Below are 10,879 nucleotides of genomic sequence, written 5' to 3' on the forward strand. Positions count from 1 at the left end.
TTTCTGTGAGCTTTTGATTACTCCAAGATAAAAGTTAAAAACTCGAGTGAAAATCGTCAAAGAAAGCAAATCAGATGCTAGTTAGTAGGCATCCAGAAATGACCAAGAATGAAGTGTACTGTGGCAAATCACTTAACTGTGGGTGCACACAATATGTGCATCGTTGGCACAGACTAGCAGGGATTTTAAAATGGTTTCTCCTCGGGTGGAGAAGCCATATCCCTTCCAACCTGGCCTCAACCTCACTCCTGGTGACCATGGCTCCTGGAGGAGGATATGGTGACCCTGGCTCCACTGACAGCTCTGAAAGCACAGTGCTCCTGGCTTCAGCCTCCCTTCTGGACAGGTGACACGGGGCCTCCAGAGCTTTCATGATGTGCTCAGGTTTGCACAACTATACTGTGTCCAAGCTGGGGTCTTAACCCTGTCTGGTCTCCCAGCCGCTTTCCTACCACTCGACTGTAAAGGTGCCTGCGTGTCCCATCACACACCCTATGACCACCAGTCAACCTCTTTTGAGGGTCACTTTCAGGCACGCAGGTCTCTGGGTGGCTGCCCTTGTCCTGGCATAGGTCAGCTCTCTGCAAGTGCAGCAGGAAGGAATGAAGAATCCCTGATGGATCCCAAACTTCAGGACCCAAAGACCTGGGGCACCATATGGGTTGCTGCTCAGGACTCTGGAACCATGGAAAGCAGCTCTCCTCTCCCTCAACCACACTCCTGTCTGATGCCAGGGGCAGGGGCTGGCAGTTGGGGCAGCCTCATTCAGCAAGCAGAAAGCAAGCGGGTATTACGCATGAGCTGGCACCTTATGGGCTGTGGCCTGAAGCAAGATCCAGTCCAAAGGGATCAGTCAGCCATGGAGGCTGAGTGGAGAAGGGAGACAGCAGGCTTCCAGCTTCCAGAGTGCATTGGGCCAGATTTGAAATTTTTCTTGGCATCAACTGAGGGCAGTTCGGGGACCAGGTGCCGATGCCTACCATGGGCAGGTCCCAGGCCCACTGCTGGGGGCCTAGACTCTCTGTCCCACTGAATCCTAGGCCACAGGGGTGCTAAGCAGAAGCACAAAGCAGGCTGGAGGCCGAGGTGAAGCACTGGCTGCTCCTGGGATCAGTGCCCTCAGGTTGGGGCACTCAGTCTGGAATTTGGCTCAAGTTGAGAAGGAAGGGAGGTGGACAATTTCAAAGAATGCGCAGGCCTTGACTGGGCAGTTCCTGAGCTCCTTCTGCTGCTTCCAAGTCCTCCTCCTCCAGGAAGTATTTTCTGATCCTCCCAGCCAGGCCTGCTCCCCTATCCCAGGCTCCCACAGCCCCTGGTGGTAATGCTACTCAGGGCGGCAGCCCTCAGTGTGGTCGTGGTCCACCTCTGTCACTGAGTTGTATGTGTCCAGAGGGTACAAACGAACAGATCTGAGCACTTGCTATGTGCCTGGCCCTGTGCTTGGCGCCTCACATCAGCTCCCCCGGTTGAATACAGAGGCCCCAGCAAGGTCCTGGCTTCTGAAGGCACAAGGGCTAGGTCTGGGAACTGATGGACAGTGAGGGTAGGGTAGGTGAGATGGTTCTGCTCCTTCCTATCCTGGGGTGGTCCGGGGTGATGAGGTGAACAGCACAAGTGCCAGGGCCAACCTGCAGGCTGGCTCCTGGTCTATGCATCTATGTCCTGGCCCCTTCCTTTGAAGTAGTAAGCAGGGCCTCTGAACTAGTCTCTGAGCTGCCCCTGATTTTTCAGATGCGGCAGTGGAGACCCTGGGAAGGTAGGGCACTATTCCACCCCCACTTTCCACCACAGCTCTAAGTGAGCTGGTAATGACGAGTGGGAATGCAGAGCTCCTCCCAACTGTCCAGGCCTGTTGGCCCATGGGGCCCTGTTTTCTGTTCCCAGCCAGGTACCACGATCAGAAGTCCACAAGGCCATGAGGCCCAGGTGGGACTGGGTCCAGGTGCCAGGGGTCTGGACCACCTCTGGGTGGGTTGTGAGGGGCTCTCTCTCAGGGTTTGCTGAGTGGTCCTGAGATGTGGCTATGTGGCCTTCCACAGTGTGAAGACCAAGTGCAAATGGCTCAGCGTGAGCACAATTCCTATTGCAAAGCCCTGGCACACTTACCACTGACCTCATGTGAGCCCCCAGCAGCCCTGGGTGGGAGGCAACCAGGCATCTTACCCTCTTGGACACCCCCTGCTCAGAAGTAGCAGAGTAGGCAGAGGAGTTGAGTTTTTAGTCTCTTTCCAAGGCAGAGGTATCACTGTGCCTTTCCAAAGAGGACAAGGCTTTTGGCTCCCTTGCCCCCGAAACAATCCAGCCACAGAGCCTGCTCATGGCAGATCCTGTTGATAACACCCAGCGGCGCTTGATTCGGTGCCTTAGGTCTGAGCAGCTACCTTCCCAGTGGCCCTTCAGGAGACTGCCTGGTGCCCAGCACACACTCATCACAAGTAACCGGTGAGCCTCCTGGTCTGGGCATCAGGGTGAGCCAGACTCTGGGTCTTGGTTTTCTCATCTACAAAATGGACACAGGGAGAACTAGCTGATCTCAGATTCCCTTATTCCCCCGGCCTGCAATCAACTCGCAGAGCACCCTGGCCCCAGGCCATTTACTAACAATCACACCCTCTCTAGCAGAAAGAGGGTGGGCCAGGCCAGCCTTAGGTGCCTGTCTTCTTAGTCTCTTCACTCACAGCGAAATCAGAAAAGTATCGTCCCTCAGCCGGCAGAATCCCTTAGAGAGAGTGAAGATTATGGATGGGGAAACTGAGGCCCCAAGTCGTCGCTGTCACCCGGCTGGGCTCTGCCCGAGTTTCCCTCCACCACGGACTCTGCCGGCCGCGTCGACGGCGGACGGCGACTCGACAGCCCTACCTGGCACAGGTGCCTGGCTCGCGGGACGGGCGTAGGGTCCGGCGGGCTCTGGGCGCGGGCTCCCTCCGGTGGGCAGCGCCGGCCTGGCCGGGCTGGGGAGAGGACGCGGGGCGCGGGACGCGGTGGGGAGCAAGCGGGCCGGCGAGGAGGCGCGGACTGGGCTCCGCCCTCAGGAGAACAAACAGGTTTTCTCCTGCGCCCAGAGCCTCGCCCCTCGCCCCTCCTCTCGGCCGGCCCCCTTCCTCTGCCCTCTCCTGGGGTAGGTAGATGCGCCTGGCACATTCCGGACATTCCCCCGCCAGGGTCCTCGGCCCACAGGCAACTTCTCGCCCCCCCCACCCCCCCCCCCAACCCGGGGCCGCTGGAGAAATCAAGGCCGGGGCTCCCCGCACCGAGCCCAGAGCTAGCTCCCGAAGGCTCGGCCGCGGTGGAAAACTTCCAGGCAAATTCCTCCGCACTCGCGGCCCCCGAGTTGGGAGGCCGCCGCCACGTGATGGGGCCGGGCTGCCCAGTTGCGCCCCAGCCCGCTCCCGGCCCGATCTGGCCCCGGATCGGGGCGATGACTTGCGCAGATGCTGCGGGTTCATTCTGTGGAGAGCTACTGTTCCTAGATCCATTTTACAGATGGAGATACCAGACAGGGGTGGGGAGGGGGACTGGGGGCTGTCGGCTCAGATCATGCAGGAAGTCCCGGAGGCTGGAAAGGAGAGGAAAGGCAGAGAGCCTACTACCCGGCGGCGCCTGAGTTCTCACGCTGGGAAACCCTCCTGGGAAACTTGGGGTTCCAAAGGCACTGCAGCGAACACCCTGTCCGCCTAGCCAGGGCATCCCCGCAGACTCCGTGGGGGGACACAGCCAGATCCAGAGGTCCAGTGCGGTTTCATGAGTGTCATTCATTCATTCCTGCTTTTTGTGTACTTGTGTCATTGTTATGCTTGCTGAGTACTGGTGACAGTGAAGGCACTGGGCTAGGGGCTAGGATGGACTGAGTGTCAGAAGAAGCCCCTACCCTTACCTGTGGGGCTTCTCTCTCCAAGAGACCACACAGAATTGGCAAGGAGATGGTCTATGAGGATGAGAGCATCCAAACCATGGAGCAACGGGTTCTCCTTCAACAAACAGTGCTGAATCTAGGTCCCAAGGGTCCTCCAATCCATCTGCTTCTCTCCACGCCCACTGCCGCCACCCTAGTCCAAGCCTCTTCATTGTTTTCCCTGCCTCTGGTCTTGCCTTCCTCCCCATCCAGTCTCCACACAGAAGTCAGTCGAGGACTTTGCACATGGCTCCAAAGCTGCCTGTAGCTCTTTGATGGCTTCCCATTGCTCTCAAGATAAAAGGCAACCTCTTTAAGGGGCTCAATGATTTGGCTGCAGACCCAGCCACTCTCTTCCCTTGGTTCAATGTGTTCCAGCCACACTCACCTCCTTCCGATTTTTGAATACATCCTGTCTCCTTGACACTTTTACTCCTGGTGCTCAGACTCCCTAGAATGTCTTTTGTCCCCTTGTCTGCTTAGTGAGCTCTTAGTCATTGTTCAAAACTTTCCTCAAGTGTTTGTAAATTCTCTCCTGACTGCACGGGTCACCCAGGCAAGTAGATCACTTCCTTGTCCATGCTTCCCCAGTTCCCTCTGACTGCATCAATCAAGCATAATGGCTGTCACCTTTTATTGTTCTAGATGGTGAGCTTGGGGAGGGCAGGGCCCTGTCTGAGTCATCACTGGGACATGGAAACCAACATGGGGGGTTGGGGAGGATTGGGAGGTGATCAACACTCAGGAAGCTGTCCTTGCTCTTCTCGGGCTTTATCAGGCAGAGAGGAAGTGGCCCTATATCTGAGTGAATATATGTGTGGGGTGTGGGAGTAGGGATTATATCTAAAGTATAAAGTCACTTCAGCTCATCTGCATCTCTTGCCAACAAATGTTTCTCTGCTTCCAGTCTGGGGACCAGCATCTAATACCTCCCTGCCCCTGATCTCAGGTTGCTGGTCACCATGGATTTGACTTGGCATCCTAGCTCCTAAAGATGATACTCACTATATGTCCTTGGATATGTCTCACCCCCTCTCTGGGTCCCCTTACCCTTCCAGAGCCCCTTACTTAAAGAGGCAGAAGGTAGAGGTCAGAGGGATGCAGTAGATATAAGGATGAGAAAGAGGGTGGCCCCCCCCCCTCGAAGGTCACCAGCAGGAAATGGAAAGCTCACTCCAGAGAGCACAAGCGAGAGTGGTGTCCAAAGCCAACAATGGCCAGTGAGCAAGGGCTGCCTGGGGCTGGGTTGCCCCAGGGCCTCACAGCTCTTCCTACATACCAGGTGATTCAGCCCCCACTGGGTCAGTCCCACCATGACAGCACCAGCCAGAGGGATTGGCCTTTCCTTAACTCCTCCCTCCTTGCCAGGCTGCCAGGCCCTGCAGCTGATCTTGCCTGCAAACGAGTTTGACTCGAAAGGTGACTGCCTTGCCCTACCTTGCCCTGCCCTGCCCACCTGCTCACTGTGCCAATGGAGCCCCCCCTACCCCCACCAGGGCCACCCCCAGCCATCTCAGCCAGGCTTCGAGGCCCTTGCCAACTTCATCAGCCTCCTCTTTGACTCCTTGCTCTCGGTCATGTGGACCCAGACACACTGAGTGCTCTTGTCCCACCAGGGCCCTGCACAAGATGTCTCCTTGCTGGTAAACTGCCATCCATTCTTAGCCAGAACACTGGGTCCTTCGTGAACTTCCCCTTGGATTAGAGCTGGAGGGCCAAGACTCTGGTGGCTCCTGGTTGCCCCCAGACTGGGCTCTACCCCTGCCTGGCTTGAGCTTGGCCCTGTCCCTTTCTACTCTCAGCTCCTCTTGTGCCTTGACCACCATCTCTAGCTCCAAGGCTGACCAGCCCTCCAGGCTCTGGCAGAGTCCTCCTGGAGTCCCCCAGCTCAAGTAGTCTCCCCACAGCAAGACCTTGCTCTGAGGATAAAAGTGCTGCCTCTAACACTGATGGGCTGGAGGGTGCAGCCAGTCTGGGCTGCCTGGAAGAGGCAGCAGTGGGCAAGTGGTGACCCCCTATGCTGAGGGGAGCCAGGAACCAGGAGCAGGCAATGGAGGCGAGTTCTTTGGGAAGCAAGCAGATGACAGGGGGACAGGCGGCAGTCTGGAAGGAAGTGGCCAGCAGGGCTCATCGGCTCCAGGAGCCCAGTCAGGTCTCCAGGGCTGGGAACAGAACCCAGGCAAGCCAGTCTAGCCCAAGATTTCCCAGGTAAGGGAGGGGGACGACGGGTAGGGCCTGACAGTTTTCAGGCTGAAGTTGAACCTGAAAACAACCAAAACCAGCCCAGGCAGAGTGTCCTCACACCAGAAGGTACTGGAGACCCATGCCAGATCCAAACCCTGCCATGGTGCAGATGGGGAAACAGGTCCAGAGAGGGATGGACCATAGCCCACAGGGGCCACACAGCCATTCTGAGACAGAAATAGGACTAAAACTTGGGCTCTGGTTGCTGTGGATGGAACCCCCATCCAGTTGGGGTTCTCAGGTTCACATGTGAGTAGGGCTGGGCTCCTGTTTGCACCCTAATCCCCCCCTGCCCTCCCTCTTTCTAGGGCCTGCCTTGACACCTCATCCTCCTAAGCTCTTCAACCAGTTTCCACTTGTTGGGTGACTCCACTGGTTCCAAGCAGGGTGGGTCCCCTCATGACAGGGGTCCCCAGGCGTGGTTGTAGCCACAGTGGCCCCTATGGAGCCCCAAACCTTCAGGCCCGGCCTCTGAGTCTATAACCAGCTCTCCATGTGGCTGGGAGCAAGACCCTGCCTTCTGGGTATTGCCTGTGAGGCCCCTGCACTGCCCTTGACCTGCACTGCAGGCTTAGGGGCTGGGCCCCTCCAGTGTGTGACATACACACTTATTCTTAATCATCAAATGCCCCATTTAGGACCTCCTTTCCCCACCACACTGCCACCTGCACCCAGATCTGGTGGGGAAGGCAGACCAGTTCAGGTTCATGGTGCAGAATCCACGCCCAAGCAGTTCCTGCCCTGTAGACAGTGCCTCACCTCTGGGAGCAGAGAGGTTGTACAGGCAGGCCTCCTCGGCCGCGTGCACATCTCCCACCCCTGCAGGCTGAACTCCCCCGCTACCTTTTGAAACTAGTACTTCGAAGAAGCCCAGGAAACACTCCGCAATCCGTCTTGGCCTCTGTGACCTGATGCCCGGAACACAGACTGCCTTTTGTCTCTGGCTGTGAAGCAGCCCCAGGCCAGGCCTCCAGAGCACGAGTGCACAAGCTGAGCCAAGGCCTCACTGGCAGATAATCCCCACATGCCCTGAAGAATGGCTTTTTGCTGCTTTAAAAATCATCCACAGATCGGAAAAATAATGTTCTAATTGGAAAACCTTCCCGCCATGGTTTTCCGGAGTTTTAGTACAGTTGGCCGGCAAGGAGGCTCCTGGGAGGAGGAGGAAGGGAAGTCATGAGGAGGAGACAGTGGGCAGGCTGCCCAGTGCCCCCTCGTCCCCAGAGCTCAGCTGCTCTCAGCAAGGGGCCATGCCTGGGAGATCTGGGGGCTGTCTGGTCCTCCTGGGCTGGGGCCCAAGCCCTGCTTCCCCCCAGAGACCCCACTGCTGCCCCAGAAGCAGCCCAGGTCCCTGGACTATCTGGCAGGCCTGGTGCCCACTGAGCGTGGTGATCACAGGCCAAGAAGAGGAAAGGTGTGAAAGCTACCACCTGATCAAGAAACAGGAAGGTTCCCTCCACCTGGGTGGGGCCCTGGGCTGGGAGACCTAGCGGGGCATGCAGGATGCACAGGAAAAGTGACTCCTGAACAGCTGGATCCATCCAGCAAGGGAGGATGCTCTCGCTCAGGGGCCCTGCTAAGCCTGGCTTGGCTAAACCACTAGTGGGAGGAGCTGAGGCCACAGCAACCTGAAGGTTTGTCAAGCTCCAAGAATTGCTGATTTGTTCCTTCACTAGGGGCCGTGCCCACCTGGGAAGGGGAAATGCAGGAGAGCCAAGTTACTATGACTCACCTTAGTTTTTCCAGAAACCTCCCTGGGTGCCTAGCTGCCTTGATTTCCTCAAGGGGAGCAGCCTTCGAGAGATTGGGGGTGGAGAGGGATAGTTCAGCGGCCTCCTCGTCCATCTGGGCAGACCACCCTCTCCTTGTGGAGGAAAGGGAATCACAGCAGCCTGAACTTGGAGACTATGAACTTGCCACATTGCTTTAGGCTCCCTGGCATTGTACCCTCCTTCATGCCCCTTTCTTCCCCCCTTGTGACCTTTAGGACTGCTGCTCCCACACCAGCATACCTCTAGAGCTCCACTGGCTACTTATTCGACCCCATGGACTGCAGCCTACCAGGCTCCTCCATCCATGGGGTTTTCCAGGCAAGAGTACTGGAATGAGGTGCCATTGCCTTCTCCATACTTATGATTATTTCAATTTAAATGTATTGCAGTGAGATAAAATTGAAGCTTTAGTTCCTCAGTCACAAGAATCATATTTAGCCCCATGTGGCCATGGGCTCCTGTAACAGACAGCAGAGATAGACAAGAATTCATCCCTGCAGCAAGTTCTGTCGTATATCAGCAGTCTAGCTGCATCACTTCTCCTTAAAAGGAAGCTCTCAACTTCCCTCTTAACTCAGCCTGAGGTCCCTCCACTAAGTGAGGTCCCCCCACAACCTCAGCCAAGGGAGGCATTCCCTTCTCCCACACGCCACTTACTTGGAGAAGACTAGTCTGTCTTTGGATGAACACCTCTCCTCCTTTGAGGCTCAAGCGAATATTCAGGCAAGTGTTTGCACAGGACACATTGTTCTTTTCCACCCAGATCTCACTGCATGTGAGAAGGTGACTGGGAGAATTGGAAGGGTGTGCAATGGTATGGAGCAGTGAGTGTGGGACTTCAGCATCCCTGCCAGTGGACCATCCATCCTCCTCAGGCCTCACAGTTCTTCAACCCCAACATCACTGAAGAATCTGTCAGTGATGCCCTACAGGGGCAACCTACATCTTGTTATCACCTCTGAAGCCTGTATTGCAAGGCTTCCACTTTCTGACCCCTGTCTCCTCTCTTTCCAGTGGGCTTGTTCACATTAGTTCTACTTCCTGATGAGACGTATAGTCAGTTCTCTTTCCAGCTCATGGGGATCTCCTGTCTGTTGGTCTGCGTTCTTCCCATCTGTTAGCTCTTTCCTCCCTTCCTGGCCCTCTCTGTCCAGCATAGAATCAATGGCCCATCAGTTTAACACCTCTTTTGTTAACATCTGAATTTCCCTTGTTCCACAGACCCTCTGTCACCTTCACTTGACACTCAGATCTGGACAAGTTTAAACATCTGCTTTCTTCCTGTCCACCCCAAGGTGATGACGGTGCTGGCAAAGGTCATATAACTGCAGAATGGTGCCAATATCCATTTCTGGATCGTAATCCTTCTCACCTCTGTGAGGACTTCCATCTTTGTAATTGTCCCTTTCTTTTCTGCATCATAAGAAGGTCCAGTTTATTTGGAGCATATCCATCAATGTTAAAAAAAAAAAAAAAGGAAAGTCGTCTCACTTGACCCTGTTCTCAGCTCCACTTAGTCTCTTTTCTCTGCTCCTCTACTGAGCAAAACTCCACGAAAGAGTCGTCTACACGGGCTGTCTCTGCTTCTCATTCCCTCATAAACCCAATCCCGTCAGGATTTCAACCCTACTGCTTCCTTAAAATTGTTCTTCTCAAGGTTACCAGTGATTCTCCATGTTGCCAAACCCAGTGCTCACATCTCTGCCTTCACTTAACCTCTTAACCACAGTTGATCATTCCTTCATGCCAGAACAACATTCATCCTTTGGTTTCCCTGACTCTCCACTTCCCCAAGTGTATTGAAGGTTAGGAGCACAAACTCTGGAACTGGACTGTGTGGGTACAAATCCTGGCTGTGCCAATTAATAGCTGTGTGACCTTGGGCAAGTCACTTGCCACCTCTAGGTTTTCACCTGTATGAAGGAGGTGAGAATACCAGCATCTACCTCTTGGGGTCATTGTGAAGGTTACATTGGTAACAGAGAGTGCTGAGAATAGAGCTTGTTACATTGAGAGACACTCAATGAAACCACCACATGGGTGCTGATGGGGTTTGAGACACGCTACCAGCAAACATGACATGTTGAATATTTTAAGATGAGGGAGTTTGAGAAAATGGCAGAAACAAGAAGGTCTCTCTGACCTTCCCTACACTCCCACCTTTCTCCTGGAAGCAGTTCATAAGACTCTCAGGTGAGAGGTGCCCTCCTGATACCTGGACAAAAGGAGCATCCTTATCTCTAAGACAGGGATAAGGCCAAGAAGAATCCAAACAAAGAGGCTTTGCTAAGTTCCCCTGAACTTACTGCACTTTGCTCAAAACTCTTCACCCTATCTTGGCTTTGCATGACTTTCTGTTCTCCATCAAACCTAGAAAAAAAACACCCAGAATTAACCACTTCTTCAGGTCTTCATTTTTTTATGAAGGCTCTCAACCTTATATTAAATAAATGGGTACTCTTTCTCTTGTCAGTCTAATTTTCAGATCTAGCCAGGGATTCCTACAGTGTCCAAGGGTTGACTGAAACTAAACACATCAAAAAAAAAAAAAAAACTCCACACCCCTCAAACTTCTCTTCTCTTAGGTCTTCCCCATCAGTGGCACCTCCCAGCTGTGCATGCCCAAAGGCCCAGGCACCTGGCCCTCATCTCCTATATCCAATCAATCAGCAAGTCCTGATTATGGCTCTACTTCCAAAATATACCCAGAGCCTGATCACTTCTTCCTGCTTCCATTGCCACCAGCCTCCTAGTCCAAGCCATCACCCTTGATCCCCCCGCCCCCATCACAGTCTTCTGGCTTCCACTCTTGCCCCATTACATCTATTGTCCCCCTGTATTGTCAGTCTGGTGACTTCACTCACCCAGCTGTCCAAGCTGGAAATCGGGGTACCCTCTGAGACTTCTCTTTCCCTGTCACCCTCCAGGTCTGATGCCTGTTGTGGTTCCAACCTCTTCTCCCAACTTCCAA

General features: G+C 54.6%; 1 protein-coding gene across 9 annotated transcripts in view; it reads right to left on the bottom strand.

Annotated features, from left to right (window-relative positions):
- The window catches only part of ZNF185 (zinc finger protein 185 with LIM domain), a 58,940-nt gene extending 55,864 nt beyond the window's left edge, over positions 1 to 3,076 (bottom strand). For 4 of the 9 annotated variants that reach the window (XM_027534185.1, XM_027534187.1, XM_027534184.1 and 1 more), the window contains exon 1: positions 2,860 to 3,074. The gene's annotated coding sequence lies outside the window, so the exon portion shown is untranslated. Of the gene's footprint in view, positions 1 to 2,859 lie in introns of all 9 variants that reach the window. The other 5 variants (XM_027534181.1, XM_027534179.1, XM_027534188.1 and 2 more) reach the window with 4 other exon arrangements.
- Positions 3,077 to 10,879: the final 7,803 nt, after the last annotated feature.

This window comes from Bos indicus x Bos taurus, chromosome X (genome assembly GCF_003369695.1).
Source record: "Bos indicus x Bos taurus breed Angus x Brahman F1 hybrid chromosome X, Bos_hybrid_MaternalHap_v2.0, whole genome shotgun sequence".
In the NCBI taxonomy this organism is placed as follows: domain Eukaryota; kingdom Metazoa; phylum Chordata; class Mammalia; order Artiodactyla; family Bovidae; genus Bos; species Bos indicus x Bos taurus.